The sequence below is a fragment of the Acartia tonsa genome, chromosome 11 (genome assembly GCF_053477335.1).
Source record: "Acartia tonsa isolate MP-2025a chromosome 11, ASM5347733v1, whole genome shotgun sequence".
Lineage (NCBI taxonomy): Eukaryota > Metazoa > Arthropoda > Copepoda > Calanoida > Acartiidae > Acartia > Acartia tonsa.
In genome coordinates, this window is record NC_137270.1 from 16,862,652 (window position 1) to 16,885,156 (window position 22,505).

Sequence of the window (22,505 nt, forward strand, 5' to 3'; positions counted from 1 at the left end):
TAAAGATAGATTTTTTAAGCAGCATAAGTATATGATTTTTCAGAACTTAGACTATTTCTCTAGTTTTGAGCTTCATTTGATTTTTACAAGTCCCAACAGGGAACTTGTAAAATTTCTATAAATCTCAATAAGAGTAAAACAGAAATTAAGATAAATGAAAAATTGATACACATAAAAATAAACACCATTCTTATAAAAACTAACAGAATGGTTAAGAAAAGAGAGAGTATACAGATAAACACATTAGATAGGTTAAACATTTAAGAGATACAGAGGTTAAATAAAAGGTTACGAGTGAATGAGTGTGCAAGGCTCATTGAAAACCAGATACTTTGCTGCTCTATTTATACTAAGATCTTAGAATGTTCTAGAATTTGGTTAATGGCACAATATGATGCAATCCTAGCTTTTTTGTGCATTAAAAAGTATAACAAAAACTTCTACATTAGTTTTTGTCATATAATAAGAAGTTTCTAGAAATTTACATATGATGCAATACTAGCTGTTTATGTATTAAAAAAGCATAATAAAAACTTCTACATCAGTTTTTTGTCATATAATAAAGAAGTTTCTGGAAACTTACACATGATGCAATATTAGCTTTTTATGTATTAAAAGTATGACAAAAACTTATTCATTGGTTTTTGCTTGTATAATTAAAGTGTTTCTAAGAACATTCTAGTATCTATATACAATTACATAATACAAAATAATGATGAAATTATTGAATCACAATAAATAACTATACTTTTTGTTTCCTACAAAAAGTCTAGAATATTCTAGATTTAAAACACAATTATATAACTGTGAACTGTTGTGCAATCATAGTTTTTGCTCTTGTAAAATTGTAGCAAAAACTGCACTTTCTGTGGGAAACTCAAAATATACTAATACTTGGTTTTTTTTTATTTATTTTAAAACTACAATTCTTTTTATGTTTTTTTTATAATTTTTTTTGAGAACTTATTTTCTATCTAAATTTACTGGACTTTAGTCAAATTGATTTTTGTGTATTTTTAATAAAAGTAAATCATCTTTCCCTCTCTCCATAAAAACAAAAAAAAATTTCAATTGACGAGGGTGAAATCATCTTGTCTATGCTTCAAAACAAGGGTAAAAATTAGAGCAGGAGTCAGTCTCAGGATACTTCCACTTGGAAGAGAGACAAAAAGTAAGTTGAATCCTGAGTCACTGAACAAATTTCTGATATTGACCAGAGACAAATCCAGAAACCTGTCAACGTTCATTTTTCCCTCCCCTGAGAATTTAGCTCTAATCTTTGAGCGAATCTCGTCCCTTGTATGGGGCATCCAAAAAATGTCCTCAGGGAAATACCCATACAATTTGAGACACTGGGCACTCATGTACCCAGAGTCCACGAGATATAACTCTTCCCCTTGACTCAGAAGCACATTCAAGTCTCTAGGATTGTCCACTGGTACAATCCCATAAACCTTATCCACGAAGGTGCATGAGTCAAGAATTTCCTGATCTTGTGCTCCAAGGCAAATATATTGGGAGCTAGGTATGGTTGTAGGACAACCATACACTTGGATCAGGTTTGTCTTAGTCTCATACAACTTCTGGTAATAACTGCTTCTATAGTGTTGTCTAATTATTAATTGATTACTTTCACTATCTTTAGCATTAAAGAAACAATAATGGGGTGGGGGTGGTTGAGCAAAGAGATGGATATACTTCTTAGTCATGCTTTGTAATGCTGGCCTAAACCCCCCACTACTTATGCTTGCCTGTTGAACTCTATGAATTCCCCAAGTTTCCCTAAACCTACTGAGAAGATTGAGTTCAACATTATTTTCGTCAATTCTGAGCATGCAAGGAAGTATAGCTGCTCTTTTTTCAACTGCCCCTGTGAGTACAGCAATTTTATCGAAGTAGAGATTGTGTTTAAATAATGTTTCACTATCTATGTCTGTCAACTTATAATTGAACTTTTGTGTACAAGCTAAATAAGGAGTTAGCGAATAGCTTGCTTTAAAAATCAATGACGTGTTTGTAATTTCTGAGTGTGTTGATTTCTCAGAAAAGGGGAGTGAGAAGAAAAAAGGTGAATAAAGAGCCCGCCTATTCTGAATCTTTCTTTCTAGAAGATTCTTCTCGGTCGGGGTGGAAAAAGACGTATTACAATTATCGCTGATGAGAACAGGGAATGTTTTTCTATTCAATCTTGGACTATCAAACTCCTCTAAAATTTCGAAGTCATCAAAATCATCAGCTACCTCATACGAATTTTCACTAACCTCCTTGTCCTCTGACTCTCCCTGTCCATTCTCCTTGTTGACAACATGATGACCGTTTGTTGCCGCAGGTGTACAGACCTCCATGTCTAAATAAAATATTTTTTGGTCACCCTGTTGTTAGATAATATGTTCCTTTAGTCTTAAAACAACTTCATTATAGTAAAGTGTTTTTAGGGTGTTTTCTCCGTGATGCCACTTTTAAGAAATTGGCTTATTGACTTCAGTTATGAAAATGATATGCATGATGAGAAAGTGATGCTTTACACTACACAACCCAATCTATCTGTTAAAGATGCGTTGAATATTAGTGATTCCTCCTATGTTGATTTTTCCTCTGACTACTTTACTACTTTTCCATCTGCCCCTGACATTCCTTTCTTGGAATCTACTTTAGAAAAACCGGTTTTATTGCAAGAAACTCTAAACCAGCTTGCTACACATCTATCTACTGATAACTCAAAGTTACCTTCAGTCACATCTGAGGCTTCAACAACTGCTCCATCCTCTGCATTCTCATCAACCTCATCAGCTTCTTTGCTTTCAGTAGGGTCACCCTTATCCTCAGCAACCACTTTAGAATCTGAAGTAGCAACGCTGTCTTCTCCGTTGCCAACGTCCACACCTTCGCCTCCATCATCAAAAATGGTCTCATCTCCGTCCACCACGGTGATTACTTCAGGTTCCGGTCTCTCAATTATCTCAATTTCTCCTACCTCCACCTCCTCCTCTCTCCGGGTCTTGGAGGCAGATTCTGAGGAACTTTCTGAGCCTGAAATTCGAAAAAATTTTAGGACCCAAGAAATGGTTTCAACTCCTTTTAAAGAAGTGAAATTGGGTCCTCTAACCACTTATCTACCAAAAGTTCCTACCACTAAACTACCTTCTCCTAAACTCAGTGGTAAAGTTACAAATAAGCGAAAACTTAAATCTGGTCCTCAAACCCAGGTTGGAAATTTTACTACAAAAACTTATAATTTACCAAATATTCCCAATTTTACCCCAAAACCGAGTCCTACCTATAACAATTCTATCCACCGTGATTATGGTTTGGCTGTCAAGAATACCTATCAGTCAATTTATGAAATAATCAGCAGGTAAATTTTGAAAGAAAAAAAATTGTTTTACCTATCATTTTCAATAAAATATATTTTTTTTATAGCCCAGGTTATTTCTCCATTTTGGTTATTGGTGGTACAATTCTAGTGGCCCTATTTCTTATCCTAATATTACTTGCTTTGCTTGCATTGGGTAAGATTTTATTTTATGCTATTTTATGAAATTAATTTGCAGACTTTTTTATTGGGTGCGAACGATTTTATAGTCTGTTAGTCTATATAGATTATATATATTTATGATACTATTATCAAAAAGATCAAATTTCAATTTTTAAAATGGCCAATATTGATAGAGTGTGTCCAAAAAATTGTAAGAATAAGATGGAAAAATAAAATTAAACCAATAGATATTATTTTTAGACTTTAATTTGGTTTATTTTGCTTTTGTTATATTTTCTTTTACTTTAATTAAATTTCCTTATTCATAATGTCGTCTTCGTGTATAGGTTTCGCGATTTTTATTTTTCAAACTTCATAATTATCAGCGGCATTCTTAATTTTCTATTGCGTATTTGTTAGAACGGTTAAATTTAAAAGAAAACTTATTATTTTTGTTGTTAATTGATTTTTTATTTGTAGGTCAAAAGTGTACTAAAAAGATTAAACGGCGTTCCCAGCAGAGTCAAACGGCTAACTCAAGAGTTCATCGTGCTACCCAGAAAAACCTTGATCCTACCAAATATTTTAATACTACTAATTTTGGCCCCAATTTTTCTACTATCCCTCCTGACTCTGTTGTGAATAATCTGCAGAAATCTTTTTCAGTTTAATGTTTACTTAGTGTTTCCTATTGTTCTTGAGATAAACTAAATTCATACTTTCTATTACAGTTTAGAATTTTCATCTCTTGTGTAACTGAAAAGTACCAACTGCTAATAAGTTTTTTTTTACAGTAGTGTCAACATAACATTTAAGCCATGCAAGAACTATAAAAAATTGCCAACCTATGTTTTAACAAGGCGAATCCCCCTACTATACAGTTGTATATTATCCCAAAAAAATGTTCTTTAAAACACTATTATATCTCTACTAATATTATCAATGCTTAAGTTAATAAACATAAACATTAGCATAGATTATGCTTACCTATATATCTTTACTAATAATATCAATAGATAAGTAAATACCTATAATTATTGAGTTTAGATTTACTTACCTATTACTGTAAAAATTTATAATTTCAGATTTTTTTTCAACAATGAGTATTCCGGACGGTAGTTCTCAGATGATTTTAAATAAGATTACAACAATTCTTAATACTCTTCTGCAAGAAGAACGTAATGAGTCTACTACCGATAAACTATTCCTTGCTGCTGTTGCCCTTGGACTTTTGGCTCTCGGGTAAGTTTATTATTTTCCTCTCCCCCTCTATTTCATTACTAGAACCAAAGCCCTTAGATCCCCTTTCCTCTCTTAAATATTTTAATTCTGACATTTGTTTATTTGCATTCTCTGCCCCAAAACTGCGTATGGTTAATATTTTTGGATAACAGCTTTTTAGAAATATCATTTGACCTATTTTTTCACCCTTTTGGATGACATATGTTTTCCCTGATAAGTTATGAAGTATGAAATAAACATTACCCAAATAATCAGGATCTATGATCCCACCAGTGCATATTATATTTTTAAGCTTAAACTTGATTGCTCCCTAAGCATAGTAAAATGATTTTCAGGTGGTTTAATTTGGAAACGTAGATCTATTTTGACGCAATTTCTTGGTAAAATCTTTATTAATCCAGGACTATAAAAGTCCAAACCTACAGATAGCTTTGTAGCCCTGGTAGGTTTTTTAATATTAGCATCTGAAGTAATTACAGCTGTCATTTTTTTTAGAACGGCGGCGGTATTAAGACTATGTTTTAAGAAGAGAAGGCAAAATATTTCCTAACCAGGTAAAGTTTTTTCTTATCTCCTTTCTAATATGTTAAGGACAATTATTACAAAAATGAGGATAGAAGTATAGATTATAATTAGATTTTTATTTAGTTTATGGTATTCGCATCTGTTTAAAACCCAATATTCCCTATAGGTGATGTTACAGGGATGTAAATATTCTTTAATAATCATTAAATATAATTTAGTTAATAGTCTTTTTATATTTTAGATCCAGAACGAGACGAGAACCTACAAGCTAACCCAGCACTAGAGTTGCGTCACCGTCACCAACCCCCTCGGACAAATCAGGCTATAGAGTTGCTGCCCCAACCCCCTGAGATAAATCTAGAGGTATATCAAATAAAGCTTTTATATCTTCTGAAAGAAATTTTTATTTTTACTTTTGTAAAAGTCATTCTAAACTTAAGTAATTTTTGATAGACAGTAGGCTATTTTTATTTGATTGCAGAAAGTCCCTGCTAATTATTTATAGGTGTATTAAACTAATTGTTAACTACCTAATTCTTTAAGTTTTACTTCGCTTCTGTAACTTTAATATACTAAAATTTTATACTAGGTTTTTGGTAATTAAATTTCTTTAATTCAAATGATTTAATTTACTTCCTTCTAATTTACCTTAAACTCATCAAATCTTAAGTACCCTTTCTATAATATATACTGACTTTTTTTTCTGATCATGTATACTTTCAGATACTAAAAATGTAAATTCCTACCTAATAAAAATTTTTTATTTATAGACTCGTCTAGCTGCTGAACTAGGACAGTCAAGAAACCCTTTTTTGTTGCCCGTGAATAGAGTAAGAAAAGTTTTCCTTATTGTTTTGTGAATTTTGAGACCTGGTAACCCTTAGAATTTCAATCAATAATTTAATTACTAGCTATTTAATCTTCTATCAAATAAGAGGGGTTTTACATTTAAATCTTGTATTTCACAAGTATAAATAATAACAATTAACATAAAATAATATAATAAATATCAGATGGAATCTCATGTAGCTTAACACGTGGTTTTACTGAAATAAAATATAATATTAACCTAAATTACATTAAATTAACTTGATTTTACTACTATTTGAATGAAATTATACTACAATATGATCAATCTTATCTATTCTGAGCTGAAGACTTTGAATTAGATAAGAATGATAATATGTTTTAAAAGTATGGAAGGTCAAAAAGCAGAAATTAAGAAATAAATAAAATAAAAATTAGATATAATATCTTACCAAACATTGAGCTATCCAGGCTGAAAGGTAGAATATCTTAGAAATTAACAAAACATCAGTTGAATCTTCTAATGCTGTAAAAATCTAAACATCTAACATTAAAAACATAGATTAGGTATATCAACTACTACATTTGATATACCCAACCATAAAACATAAAAGAGGTTGGTTCTTAAAGCTACTAAAACATAGAAGATCTAAGGTTTAACGAAATAACTTAAATAATGTATGAATTAGGGCTGTAAAATACAATAAAATTAATATCTATCACTTACACACTCTATGGACAAGAGTAAAAGTAATAAAAGAACAATAAAATATAGCTGGCTTCCACGCCTTTATTATGAAAGGACTTACCTAACCAAGCTTTTGAACTTGGTAGCTGAGGGTTTGTGCCTAGTGTTACTGCTAGGACTTTACTGGTCAGACTACAATTCTAATCCGAATGTTCTATGCTTTTATAGTAAATCTTTCAGACTAGAACTGGTTTAATTGGTAAACAAATGTGTACAGCACATAAATTTATCTATTTATTATTAAATTTATATAAATAGCAACGTAATTTCTATGTTAATTTTACACACTTTAAGCTAAAAATAAAAGTTTTAAATAAATGTTTCAATTTTGCCCTTTACAGACGAAATTAAATGATTCAAAAAAGAAAGAAAGTTTTATGTTCAATTTTACTCAGAACATCCTAAAATCTACAAAACACTTATAAAACAAATCTTAAATACAGTACCTAGCTTACTATATGTGCAATTACAAATTTTATAAAAGTTTTGCAGTATTTAAAATTAAACTTTTCACCTATTATTCTTCTAACAAATTATTTGGTAAAGCTAGTATTGTTTTTAGGTTTTTAAAGTTTTTCATTAAAGTTTTAACTACGTTAAGAAGCATTGCCCTCTGTACTTGCTTGGCTAAACGCATATTAACTTCAATGTATTCAAAAAATGTTGTAGACTTATCTAAATCATTAGTTTGCTTATTTTTTCTAATGCAATGTTTACTTTTTTCCTTATTCTTAAAGCTACTAATTTTCTGCATTAAAATTAATCGGGTTTGTTGAATGAGCCATAAGAAAAATTCTTCCATGAGTCGTAAATCTCTATTGGAATCTCTAACTATAATTTCATCCCTGTCCCTTAAATTAGAGGAGTTATGTCTAACTATAAGTTTATAGTTCTTTAGTTTGCACATCTTAAAAGTTTTTTTTTTACTAAAAACTTATTTCCTTATTACAATAAATAAATGCTAATCAATTTTAATTTTGTTTCAGATGGTTCCAAACCCCGATATACATAACTGGTAAAAAACTCTGCTTTCGGACTTTTTTTTTCGGACTTTCAACTTTTGGACTTAATCTGTTATAAAACTTGTGATACAAATTCAAAATTTTCTAAATTTCACCACCAAAAATCTCATAAAATTAGTGAAAAAAAAGTTTTTTAAATCAAACGAAATTCTTCATAAATTGTAACTAAACATTTCGGTTTAAAGTTTCTGGCTTAAGTGATAAATATTATTTTTTTTAACTACCTCAATAATTCAAACATAATAGACTACCTCGTGTTTTTTCGTGATAGTAAGCAAATCAAGATCTCAAAATTTAAATACTTATTATTCTATTTTTCTTATATAATTTGGCATGTATAATAAAGATTTTAAAATTTCAAAATTCTTCCACCAAAGTTTTATAAAAACAGTGATAAAATTATAAACTAATTTAATTACTATGTAGTTTATGAATAATATTTTGTTTTAAAGTTTTTGGCCTAAATAATTACTATATTTTTTCTAATTAACTACCTCAGAAAATTCAATTGTGATAAGCTACCTTATATATTTTTACTCAAATTTATGCTTTAAAAATTGTAAATAACCTTTTGTTTTAAACTTAAACTAAATCTTTCAAAAATTGTAAATAATATTCAAACTTAACTTAAATACAGTGTTGTTTTAAAACGTGATTTAACAAATATTTGACTTTCTCATTGGTAAAAACTTATTATTTTTTTACGCAAAACTTATAACTAAATATTTCGGTTCAAGCTTTCGATATAACTTCAAGTTTTTTTTTTTAATTCCAAAATTCCAACCATACAAAAAATGTTACTTATGTAATAATCTTTTAATATACATCTTGTTTATAGGAAAAGTCTTAGTCTAGATAATTAAAGAATTAAGTTAAACCTGCTAATTGGATAAACATGTTTATAAAATTTTGCTTCTTGTTAAAATTTCCCCGCTATAATTATTCAAAATCTTTTTTTCTGTACTTCAATTCTATTTTAATTACCCTTTTATATCCTAATATATCTTAACCTAATCTTAATCTAACAAACTCAATATATAAAGTCTTACTCCAATAAACTTAATTAAACTTTCTTTTGGGGAGGCATTTAAGTTCAAACCAATATTTCTCTTACACTAGAATTTAGTTTTTAAAGTATTGTCCTCCCTCTTTCTTGTAGCATTTGTTAAGATCTTTACAACCTAGCTGTATTCAATCTTAAATAGGTGTAGATATTCTACTACAGCTAATCAATTTAATGATTATTATATAGTTGATTTTCATTTTCGAGATATGTGAACAATTTTATTTAACTAAAGGTCTTTACAACCTGGTGTATTTAACCTATAGATAATGTCATTCTTTTTTGTTAGGTATTCTTTTTGCCATTTTTAGAGGAAATATACTTGGGTTCCAAAATTGTACTGCTTAAAGAAACACTAGAATTTATACTTTCATTGCCTCAACATATAAGAGTTTAATTAAGATGCTTGAAGGCCCTCTATATTGTTTTTAACTTTATATATCTATTTATTTAAAGTTTAAATTTTACTTTAATAATTTTATAACATAGCCTAGAATTGAACTCAACTTTAGCATGATTAATAATACCTATTAAAAATCTTTATTTGTAATGGTTCCTAAAGTTAGCTAAAACCATATAAATACTTAATCCCTAATTTATTTATAAGATTTTGCCTTTACTTGCTTATTTGTTGGTTAGTATGTTAGATAATTTTTTTTCTATGTTTTCAACTAAAACTCAACAGTTATTATATTTGGAAAGAAAAACTGGCTTTGTTAAATTTAAATGAAATAAACTTTCCTATATTGCTCTTTAATTTGTTGAAGATCATAGGGAATATTACATTAAAATATTTTTCTAATTTCACTTAGGAATCTACAATTTCAAACTCAAATCTAAAATCTTTTGATTAGGAGAAAAAAATTAAAGGAATTTTAATAATCTTTCAAAAAATTTCACTATGTAAAAATTATGATAAAACTCAAGACAATAGTTCTACACTTTTGTATTACATATATCTAGTTCTAGACTCCTTCCTAAAACATAAAATCCTATCTAATGTAAGCTACATACTCTATCTTATAAAATTTGCTGAAAATTCAAATGATATTATAAAATAAAGCCTACCAGAAAATCTCTTCATTCTTTAATCACTTAAAGTTGTATGTTTCACCGACAAAAGTTAGTTCTAAACATAACTGCTTAAATAATTTTTCCGCCTTATATGTTAAAACCAAAATATGATTGAAACAAAGAAAAGTTTTTATTTGTAGTTTAAAATTCTATTACAATGTTGAAAACACATATGATATTAGTCTTAAAGTTACTCAATATTTTCTGAAAGAAAACTTTTTATCGAAAACCCGAAAACACTTAAAACTAGTTAAGATTAACAGTTGTTTCCATGTATAGGGATGAGATACACTTTACTTTGAATATTTTAAATGCATTGGAATGAGATACACTTTACTTTGAATATTTTAAATGCATAAGGATGAGATATTTTCACCTTGTTAGATTACCTATTTTGATTCAACTGGTTTTTTTTTGTATATTTCTTAAATTATATTCTATAGTTCAGAATAGATAATTTGCTTTTTAGGTTATCGACTGGAAGAAGAATTCTACTGGAAGAAGAATAACAAATGGTTAAAACATTGTTTTAACTAAAAGTTGTCAACCCCCCCCAAAAAAATATTGTAAAATTTACTTTTAAAACTGATACTTAGAACTAATGTTCAACTATAGCATTGCTTAAATTTTAACGTCTACTTCTAGATCTTAAAGGTATTGTTTCCAATCTGTTTATTATAAGTTTTTTAGAGCTATTTCGAGGCTTGTAATGCGCTTTAATTTTTTCATATAATTCCTTGGATCCAACTCCCAAAAACGCTATTGAGGTAAACACAAAAATATTAATGAATATCTGATAATATGAATTTTTGAAGTAGTTACTTATATGTTTAATAATCGTAGCCTGTTCCAGATTACTTCTGGTATCATTAACTTTTAATTCCAATAGATGTCTTTGATCAGATGTTAACGAGGAAGATATTACTTTAAAATTAGATTGTCTTTCTATTACCACATCTCCTTTGTGAGGTAGATTAAATTCCAATTTCCCATTAAACATAATATGTACCGGGTAATTTGAACTATTTAAATCCTTTTGAAGTCCTATCACAAATGCTTTACCTATTTTATCATCATGTTTAAAAAGCAAAATTCCCTCGTTTGTAATTTGAAATAATTTTGTATTGCTAATAAAAGGACAATATTGAATAATAAGGTCTAATTTCTTATCATTTATATGTTTTAAACAAAAAGTTATAGCTTCATTTAGTCCCAATTGTTTTTCATCCTCAGTGATAAATTTAGCAATCTTTTGGTTTTCTGTATTGTAGTAATAATAAGAATCTAAAGAAATTCCCGAGTATGGTACCGCAATCAAAGAATTATATTTAATTTTGTTTGATAAAATATTCAATTCTAAGAATCTAAATAGAATGTTGGTTTACTATCAACCAGACCTGATCCTATAAAATTGATATTTACTAAGTCAGAGTGTTTATTTTCAGGAGTCAATTTTCTTCTAAGATCATTTGTTACAACCCCTTGGAAACAATATTTGAAAGTTACAATCCAATTTTCCAGAAAACTTATTAAAATTCTTGCAGGAATATAGAGATTATTAAATGTAAGATCTACCCCTCTAATAAAAGTATTATCTTTTTTCATTGCTTCAGTTATGGAAGGTATAGGTTCAAAAGCTTCCTTTAAATATTTTTGATGCATCTTAAAATTGTCCAAATGAAAAGATTGTTTATTTTCATCTATTATATAATTTACTTCGAAATCTGAGTTAATTTGTTGATCTAGAGCTGTCATATGCGAAATTATTATATCAATTTCTTTTGATAATTGATCATATCTATTCGTAAGTACAAGAAATTTATTCAGACTAATAGCTATATTTGAACCTTTTGCTTCAATTTCAGCATTATCAGTATTTAGTTCAGTTTTTAAATCATTAAAAGATGTTCGGAAGAGTGTGTTTACATCCTTCATATTTTGGTTGTAGTCAAAAATAATCTTTACCACCGATTTAGTCGAGTCTAGGTATTTATCTCGGTTTATTTTTTCATGATAGAAAAAATCTATCACATCTTCTGAACATGAAAAGGTTATGAAAATAGCCAAAAATATGATGTTCTTCATGATGAAAAAAAATTATTTTCTAAGCCAAAAATGTTGTTTGCTGTTATATTGTTGCTCGTATAGTAAAAATAATTATATTTAAAGCATGAAGTAATCTAAAGGAAGTTTAAAATAAGAAATTGACACTTGTCATTGTTCATCTCTGGTTTGTGTTTAATAGATATACCACAAATAGAGTGATCAACAAAAATTTTAAATTTTATTTTACTTTAATAGAACTAAATATTTTAAATATCATACAATGTATTTTATTTTCTTACTACATAAATTAAAACCTTTATTATTACTTAAAATTATAAAACTAAAATTTTGGACAAAAATTTAATTAAATTAGACTTAAGAGTAATGAACCTACTCTATACTTTTTGTTCGTCTGTGTGTAAGTCAAACGTTATTTGTTTTGGTGTTTCTCCAGACTTTTCATGATCTTTTTGTTTTTGTTTTATTATTCCTTGTAATTTACTTCTTGTTATAGGCATTGAAGTCTCATCAATATCATCATTTAAAATTTGGTCCTTTATTTCACTATCTGAAATTAAATTTTCAGGTTTAGGTTTGTCAAATTCATTTATTGAATCAATAGTTAATTTATCCAATTTTTCATCATTTTTGAATAATTCAAAATTTAAAGGTGCTGATGAAATTAACTTCTTAATTTCTTCAGTGGTTAGATTTATAGGTTGTTGTTGAGCAATTTCCTTTATTTCTTTAGGTAAATCCTTAAATTCATCAGAAAAAGGTATATACTTTTTGAAATGATTAAATGGCCTAATAATGGTCAACTCATCAACAATTCTAGATATCCAGGCTGAAACTGGATTTACTTTTACAATAACAAAAGGTTGAGGATGATAATATGTTTTAAGAGGTTGTGTAGTACCCAATATTTTACTCATATCCTTTACAAAAATTACATCTCCTACTTGGAATGATCTAGTAACCTTATTTCTATTGGCTTTGTCAAGTCTATTATCTCTTTCCTTTGTTATGAAATGTCTCACGGAATCTAGTTTTTTTGTTAAACTTAATTGTTGTGATTCAAATGTTTTTACACTACGAGAAATTATAGGGTGAAATTTTGGCACTAACGGATTATCTAGGAAACATTTACTTAAATAAGACTCTGTGCCAAATACTAATTGATTAGGTGTAAAACCGGTTTTTGTTATACGACTGGAATTATGCAGTTGAGCTATTATAGATGGTAAAAATGTCCAATTAAAATTAGGTTGATTAGATAATACTTTTTTCATTATTCTTTTAACTAAACCCACATAACTTTCCGCTGCTCCATGTGACATTCCAGAAAAGCTTGATGAATAGATAAACTGACACCCTAAAAGAGCTAAAATTCGTATTGTTTTATTAGAACTAAATAAACCGGCATTGTCGCTAAAAACAGCCTTTGGGTGGAAGTGAACCCATATATGGTTAACAAAGAGATATAAAAACTCATTTGCTGTTTTTGTAACAACAGGAAGGAGAATCATATAACCAGATATTACGCATCTCGCCATTAATATGTGATTAAATCCACTTGCTGTTGGTAAACCTTCAATTAAATCCATATGTATGCATTCTAAAACTCCAGCTGTAAGAGGAAAAACTCCTAATTTATTTGATCTATTAGGATGATTTGTTAACATACATGCTACACATATACTTGCATATTTGTAACATAATTTTTGTAAATTTGGATTGTAGTAATTAATCAAATTGCTAATCATTTTCTTAGGACCACCATGGTTTACAATGGTATGCACCATAGCTATATATTTATCCAATAAACTATCTGGTACATAAATTCTAGGGATTTTATTTTTAAATTTAATATATAAAATTCCTAACTGTAAAAAATAAAATGTGTTCTTATCTTTATAAGTTTTATCTTTACTGGTTACACAATTGGTATATATTTGTGTATATTGTTTTTGCTGCTCTTCTATTATTTTATCAGTTGTTAATATATCCTCTAAAACTCTTATGGGGTTAAATACTGCCCTAGTATTACGCTCGGCTAGATTGTTAGACAATGCTGATCCAAAAACTTTGGTATCTAGTTCATTTATTATTATGTCTTCTATAACTTTTGAATTATTAATTTTCCAAGTGACTTGAAAACTGTTAGATTTTATTTCTTTCCCCTTTTCCTTTCCTTTTGCAATATTTTTATCTCTTTTGTTAATACTTTGTAGCTGTCTTTCTGTCAATCTTGTTTTGTCAACTTCAATAAACTGTGGGTTATTTTCAACCCATACACGCCAATCTTTTACAGTCATTGTTGTTTGATTAGGCATGTAATCATTTAAAGAATCCTTTACAATATATGGTAATTTAATGTGAGCAATTTCAGGCTTACTAACTTGAAAAACGCGACTCAAAAAATCCGCTGGATTATTTTCAGATTTTATAAAAACTAAACCTAAGTTTGGATAATCATGTTCTATTTTAACTCCCCAGTTATTAATTTTAGTATGGCTGTCTTTAACATCTTGATTATACAGATAATAAAGACATTTATTATCACAAGCTAATAATAATTCATCAGAATTAACCATTTTTGTAGTTGCTTGTAATGAACCTAAAATTGCATACAATTCTAGTTGCATAATATTAGTTTTTCTCATTTCTTCAGGAATTACTTTTGAGTGGTATAAGATTATTTCAAAAGAACCCTTATGTTTACCTATATTATATTCTGAGTGCTTATTTAAAATTGTAGGTCTAACAATAAGATTCGAATTTTTCTCATACAATAAAAAGAAAAAAGGAGGTTTGTTTTTATCATTATTAAATCTTATAAGTTTTTTACCATTGAATTTATTTGTTGCATTAATAAGAGTTACAGGCCTATGTAGTACATTTGAAAGTGCGCTAAAAATGTGTAATCCCGTATCTATTTTAAGTACACCTTTTTTAATGTCCTCTAAATATATTTTCATACTTAGCTTATTACCTTTATGTTCAGTATCCAGAATATGGTTATACATAATATGTTCTCTAATATGTTTTTGTAGTTCAAAACAAATACTCTCAAATTTTGTTACACAATTTTGAAGTTCCAACATAAGTTTTAAACATACGGATAAAGAGATCTTAAAGTGTTCTTGATACCCTAAGGTATCATCATCCAAATATTCATACTCAGGTGGATAATTACTCTCAAGATTTATTAAATAATCCTTGATTGTTTGGTTATCTTTTTTAAGAGGAACTGGTTTCACTGGTAACTTTAAATCAAAAATAATTCTATGGGTAGGATCGTCTAAATATATGTAAGATGGAACAAAGTTTTTTGAATATTTAGCTGGTACTATTTGTGCTAAAACGCAAGAGTATTGACTATACTTTTCACTTGCAGCATCAGTAAAAAGTATTTTAGGTACACCTGGTAAACATATTTTTGAAAATAAACAACTTTGAGTTAGCTGTTTCTTAAGTTCCTCAAATTTTTCTCTATGTATATTATTTGGATTATATTTTCCCAATTTAGTACTAGTAAGAGGTGTTAGATAATGAATGTTTCTTAAAACTTGAAAATTTAAAGTATTTCTTAACCAATTTACTTCACCCAAGAATGATTTCATGCCTTTGGCACTAGAAGGAAAAGTTTTCTCATTTAGTTTTTCGACCCTTCTTGGATCGACCATTAAATAGTTATTACTTATAAGCCAGCCTAAAAAGGATATTTTAAACTTACAAAGTTGACTCTTAGCTACCTCTAGTTTAGCTCTATGAAATGCTAATCTAGAAACAACCTTTTCTACTAAATCAAAGTGTATTTTAATGGTTTCCTCATAAGTACGCCCAGCTTTCGAAAAAATAATTATATCATCATAGAAAATTTCTACATTAGGTATCCTATCATTAATCATTATTGGTAGCCCTTTTTCATTTAATTGTATTTTACCATTTTTATCTTTACTTGGAATATGATGTATCATTACATCGCAAAATCTAGCGAGAGCATTTGGAGATAAAGACATTCCTGTAGCTAAAGTATTGAAAATGTAACTCCCCCACATACAACTAAATAGGGTTAATTTTTTGGATTCTGGAGTCAGCTCTATGCTTTGAAAAGCTGACTTCAAATCTATTGAACTATAACAATGTGCTGAGTGTAACCTATTTAATATCATGTCAAAATTTTAGATTGTTATTGGATCTTGACTTATACATTCGTTTAAAAGCTTATATGATACTACTAATCTTGCAGCTGAATCCTTTGAAGACCTTTTTACTAAAAAACATGGTAAACTAAAATTTGGTATATCATCCCCAGTAAGACTTGCTTTCGATATTACTTTTAATTTACATAAATAATCTAAGACATCCCTCAGCATACTAGCGTCTGCAGAGGATTCATATATTATCTTTTTATTTTTTGGAAGTACAATATTTTCTTTTAACCTTAAATTAAAATAACCTAAAGTTTTGGATAAATGTCCCCTATCTAAAGAATGACGTGAAACTATTTGTGGATATTTATCTATAAATATATTTTTAACATAAGGCCAAATTTTGGGATCATAATTACTTTCTTTAATGATATCTTTAGGAGTGTCTAAAATAGAAGTTGGAATTCCAATACCTTCTGGCTGAAGATCTTTTTCTTTAATATCATTCCAGTTTGGTTGGAATCCCATTTGAACTGACTGTTCAGAATCATAATAGTTTTTAAGATCATAATTTGGTATTACTTTTTCCTTAATAGGATAGCGCTCATCTGTTAAACTGACATTAGGATCATTTACATTATTGTTTACTGCTGTATAGTCAGATAAATCTGGTGAATGATTTGGGAAACTAATATCTACTTTATAATATTTTGACTTTATTTTAGAATCATTAAAAATTAGTGGCTTTTTTATGACAATGTTTTTAATTGAGACCTCTTTATCATCTGGTAATCTACATTCAGACATAATAGATACTTTATCTGTTTTAAGCCTTCTCATAGATCGCTTAATATGTTTAGAATTATCTTTAATGGGATACAACCTATATTGCTTATCAAATAAATCAATTGTTGCTTTAATTACCCCAGAGAAAGTTTTATTACTCAAATTTTCAACTAGAGCATTTACTACATACTGGTACTCTTTATAGTTTATTTTTGTTACAGTTGTAATTATTCTTAACCCATCCATTTCATCATATGGAACTTTATCTTGAGAAACTATTACTTTATCTTCGACTAAATATTTAGATACTTTTGAAATGACAAAATCTACTTTTACTGTTTGCATACTTGAGATCTTTTCAACTACCCCATAGGCTGTGTTGAGCTCTAGCTCTGTAGCATAAGAACTAGTTATTACTCTATTCCCATATTTATTACGTTGAATTACTTTAATAGTATTTTCAAGACTACTAGGCATTAGTATAAGACCAAATAATGTTTGCATTCTTGAAGCAATAATAAAAGGTGATTCAGATGGAAATTGATCAAATTGATCAACTATCAAAACTTCTATACTAAGTACTGGCCCCCCTTGTAAAAACATGGACATATAAACTGAGCCAATAACATCAATCTTTCTATTTGTTATACCAGATACTTCATAATTACTTTCTTTTATTAATGACAATAGATCCTGTTTATTATGTTCAGAAAAAAGTCTAGAAAAATATGAAAATCTCATAATACAGGTATCAGCTCCTGTATCATACATGCCTGATGCTTGTTTAAATATTGAATCTTTAAATGATAATTTACATGGTATATATATTTTTCGTCCAATATTTACAGAAATATCAACACTTTTCAATTCCCCAGAGGGAGGGTTTTGAAAAGGTTGATTTGTAAATTTAGACATTTTTATTTAGGCTAAATTACCACTCAATTGCTTATCGAGATGCCTTCTCTCTTCAGCACTAGGATATCTCCATTTACCTTGCATTTTAAGTTGCTTTGCAACTGGCCTATTAAAACACCTGTAAGATGGATGATATAAAGTTTTACCAATCTCTTTTTTACAAACAAGACAAGGTTCGGAAGTAGGAATTGTAAATTTTATAATTCCTTCATCATTTCTCATTTCATAACAAAGTTTGCTGCCAGCATGGGTGTTTTTACCACAAAAATTACATCTTAATCTACCATTCACTTCAGTATGAATTCCATAATCTTTGCGGTTAGTATTATTATCATTATTTCTGCTATGGTTCATTTTAGAGTTATCTTTTAAGGGAATGAAATTGGGATTTTGTTTTCTGTGGTCTCTATAGTTGCTATTGTTATTATTATTATACTTTTGCTGATTGTCATTATACCTATTACCTGTAGGGTTTGTATTGTTATAAGACTGAGATTTAAAATTATGATCATTCCTTTTCCCTAAAAAATTCTGCTTATGATTGATCTCTGATATTTTTGCGCGCATATTATTTCTTACAGAAAATTTAGGAACAGGAATATCACTTGTTTTTAGATTCTCACTCCTACTATACCTTTTCCTATTATCATCCCTTCTATAATTTAAATCAATAGCACCTACATACTTTCTAAGTGCTTGTACTACTTCAGCAAAAGTCGGGAATCTACCTAACTCTGTAATTAAATCTGCTCTAATCTTTAACCCATCATTAATTGATCCATAAGGTAAATTTTTTAATAAATATCCAATAGCAGTTAAATTATAAATTTGAGTCCTAGCAGGCTCTCCATGTTCCAAACAAGCTCTTTGACATAGAGCCATAATTTTACTAACAACTTTATCAAATGTAGGATCCTTAGGCAAAACAAAATTCTCAAGTTCTAATTGGGCATGCTCAGGCCTTAATCTTGTATCATATTTAGTTAATAACGCGTTATAAATTTCAGAAAGAGATATATTTCCATCTACCATTGTAGCTACACTATCATATACTTCTCCTGTTGTGCATCTTAGGAGTGTTTCTTTAAATGTATGCTCAGATAATTTACATTGAGCTTGTGCCGCATTCATATTTCTTAAAAATTCTACAACGGAAGGAGTGCCAAAACCGCTAAATTTATGTCTAGTAGGAAAAGTGTGATTGATTAGACCTATCTTTTCATCAGAAATAACTGAAATAGAATTGCAATCAAAACTTGGGGGGAAAATTGTTTCAGCATGATTGATATAGTTACTAAAAGTTTTTTCTCTAACATGTTTCTGTAAGGCCTCATTAACACGTTGTTTTACTAGGTCTTCAATCTTACCCACTCTCCTATTGACGTTATCATTAATATTAGTTTCTAAGTCCTTTAAATGTTCATTAAAATCATTAACAGTTTCATCTACTGATTTACCTTTAGGTAGATTTGTTTTCTTATTCAAATCATTTATTTGAGCAGTTAATTCAAGCAATATACGGCCTAAGTTATTATCAATAGTATTATTAAACTTAATATCTTGCTTTAGTATCTCAACAGTATCATTCATATCATTGACTAAGTCTATGTCTTCTGCATTTCTAGACATAACTCTTTCAGTAATATTAAACTCAGGGCTAGTTTCATCTTCTACTAAATCCTGAGAAGAGATTGGTAAACTTTCTAAGTCCCCTTGTCCATCGGACTTAATAAGACTTGACATATTTCTCAAATAGTCAATATCTTTTTCCCTACTTTTACTACGTTTTCTTAGTGATTTCATTTTGAATAAGTATAAAAAGATCTTTAATAGATGTTAAGATATGACTGACTAAAACCACTATTGGTTTAAAAATTGTAGGGTCAAAAATTAATAAAGTAATAAAAAATATAGATGTTAATGAAATTATTAAACTTGAGATACAAGTATAAAAATTAATTTTGCTGGCTAAAATTTCTTTTTAATTAAACTTGAGATACTAAATTTTAAACTTGAGATTTTAAAATTTGAGATACAATTATAGAAGTTAGTCTAACTGATATAAAACTTCTTATTAAAGCTTATTAAAGAAGCTAATCTAGTTGATATAAAACTTCTTAAAGGATTCCTCCCAATTTTTCTTTGGTACAATAATGCAAAAAGAACCCTTTACTCAAAACTTGCTGCAGACTTATTATACAAATGTAAAATTACTCTAACTGATATCAGAACTTATTTTAAGATTCCTCCCAAAAATTTTTTTTGGTACAGTAATGCAAAAAGAATCTATCTCTAAACTTGCGGACTTAAAAATGGAAATATATAAAATTTTTATAATTGATATAAAACTTATTAGAAGATTCTTCCCAAAAATTTCTTTTGGTACAGTAATGCAAAAAGAATCTATCTACACTCCTTTTTATTTATCTTACCACCTGTCTGGTACTATGATGAAGCAAAGAATATATCTCTTGTAGAAGTGAATCAAGCAATAATTTTTCAGATATATTCTTACCAATTTCTAAAAAAAATAAAAGTTAATGCAGAGACTTCACTCTAAGTTAATTTGTGAGAACTTACTTACAAATTTTCTAGTTCACTATTGAAAAAATTATATATGTAAAAATTTTCACTTCACTTTTTAGTTATATTACTTTGCACTTGCACTTATAACCTTCTGAATTTCTCTATAATGTATAACCTGTTCAGCTTTAGTTTTTTTTTTGATGTAAAAAACAAACTAATATGCACCCCCCTTTACACCAAAAAAAAATATTGAACAACCCGATGTTGCACCAAATGATATGTTTTCTCCCAATTCTAATAAAACGTGCCAAGTTTCAGATCAAGAAGAGAATACCAACCAAGTTGAAGCCAATCTCCAACTCATATGATAAAGCATAAGTTTAGCTACCAAACTGAATAAGTTAAACGCAATCTTGTCAAAGTTTACAACATTTAGCTGGTTAGACTAAATTGATTCAAGTGATAGATGTGATAAACAATTCAACTTTGACAAAGAAAAGTAGTTCCATTCAATACTTTAAACTTAGATTAAAATTATGTTATGAAGTACTTATAAGCTATAATTTGCAAGAATATTAAATAAAGCTAGATTTTCCAAGAATAAATAAATAAAAATTTATTTAATGCTTAATTAAACTCTAGCAAGCTACCAGATGTATTTCGCTTTTCTTATAACAATAGAAACTCAGAGTAAACTGCATAGCCGGCTTATACAAGTACAACTTGATGCGTTACCGTACCCTTACTCCTAGAATCCAAGCTATTAAGCTACAGAGCTGTACTAATCAGTGTCCCAAAATCTAATTCAGCATGTATCATACAACTTAATATTTCTTATCAAGCATCCTTAAAGAGAGGTACAACTATAGAGGTTCCCATGTTCCGGTGTGCTCTAGGGCCTCTAGAGTGTCAACCGGTGCGAGTGTCCCCCTAGGGCCGCGACCAATGGCCACAAATATACTAGCATTCTCTAGGGCCTCTAGAGTGTCATCTAGCTGCAATTGCTTGTACACAAGGCTCTCAATTGCATTTGTGTCGTGCGTTTCAGTCCCTAAAGCTCCAAACGCCTACAGATAGCTGTCCTTTAATCTCTAGTAATTTTGCAAAACTTAAAATATTTGTATCTACTATATACCTCCTGATGTTAAGCTCTTATTGAAGCTACCGAATGCGGCAAAGCATAGACAGACATATAATTACTCTGTTGAATATCAATAATCCTTAACCATAGGTAGGTTCGCCGTGACGAGGCCAGGGGGCTTTTTAACTAAGAACCTGCACTCGGTACCTTGGCAAGTTAATATGGTATAATCAAATATTCTCTTCCATGGCTACATCCCCAAATGACAAATAATTATCATTATGGGGTGTTGATTAACTGAGAACTAGGGTAACTTAAAAATGTCGTCTTTTCTAATATAAGGCTGCTTCTGATTGGTTGATCACAATACTAAAATTAAATCAGCTGATCTTTGTTTACATCCCCCCACAGTCTACACCAAACCATTGTGATCACACAAACTTTTCTTAAACTTTATTTCTTTTATTTTGTGTTTTTAATCAGAAGTGAATTAAATTAAAAACAAAAAACAGTACAAAAAAAAAAAAAAATTCCCCGCAAATTAATTTAGGTAAGGATGTAACTCTGGCCGCAGTGAAATCCTTTAGGAAGCAAATTTTCTCTAGGCCACCCAAAATAACTAATATTCTTTTTCAGAATATTAGCTTATTTAAAAATGAACATGAACGTCAATAAAAATGAGAATGTCCCCCAACTCGAAATGGGGAAGAGAGATGAGACTGGAGCCGGCGGCCAACTCATCCCTGAAGCTACTGCCGGGGGGGATATCCCAATGGAAGAGGGACTGGTTGGGACCCCCCAAAGGACTACAGGAAGCCTCAAACCAACATCAAAAACGGTCGGTAATTTTGATATTTCCGGCGTATCAGTCCCTGGGACAAGCAAATTTCCGAATAGGAGATATGCTTCTCCCAGGAGAATGTCAACTTCGGCGCTCTCAGCGCCGACTACACCAGACGGACGTGGTACTACTGCGATGAAGGATGCCGCTGTTTTTACGCCATCCAGAGCAGGAAACCCATCCGGCGCAGGTACTTC

General features: G+C 29.4%; 1 protein-coding gene and 1 long non-coding RNA gene across 2 annotated transcripts in view; both read right to left on the reverse strand.

The window, feature by feature from the left end:
• The window catches only part of LOC145331659 (putative cytochrome P450 49a1), a 210,980-nt gene extending 190,632 nt beyond the window's left edge, over positions 1-20,348 (reverse strand). The window contains exon 1 of the mRNA XM_080176439.1: positions 20,328-20,348. The gene's annotated coding sequence lies outside the window, so the exon portion shown is untranslated. The remainder of the gene's footprint in view (positions 1-20,327) is intronic.
• On the reverse strand, positions 6,195-6,934 carry LOC145332909 (uncharacterized). Its single transcript, XR_013884373.1, has 3 exons — positions 6,859-6,934; positions 6,502-6,593; positions 6,195-6,288 (listed from the first exon to the last, which is right to left on the reverse strand). It is a non-coding gene; the product is annotated as an uncharacterized LOC145332909 (long non-coding RNA).
• Positions 20,349-22,505: the final 2,157 nt, after the last annotated feature.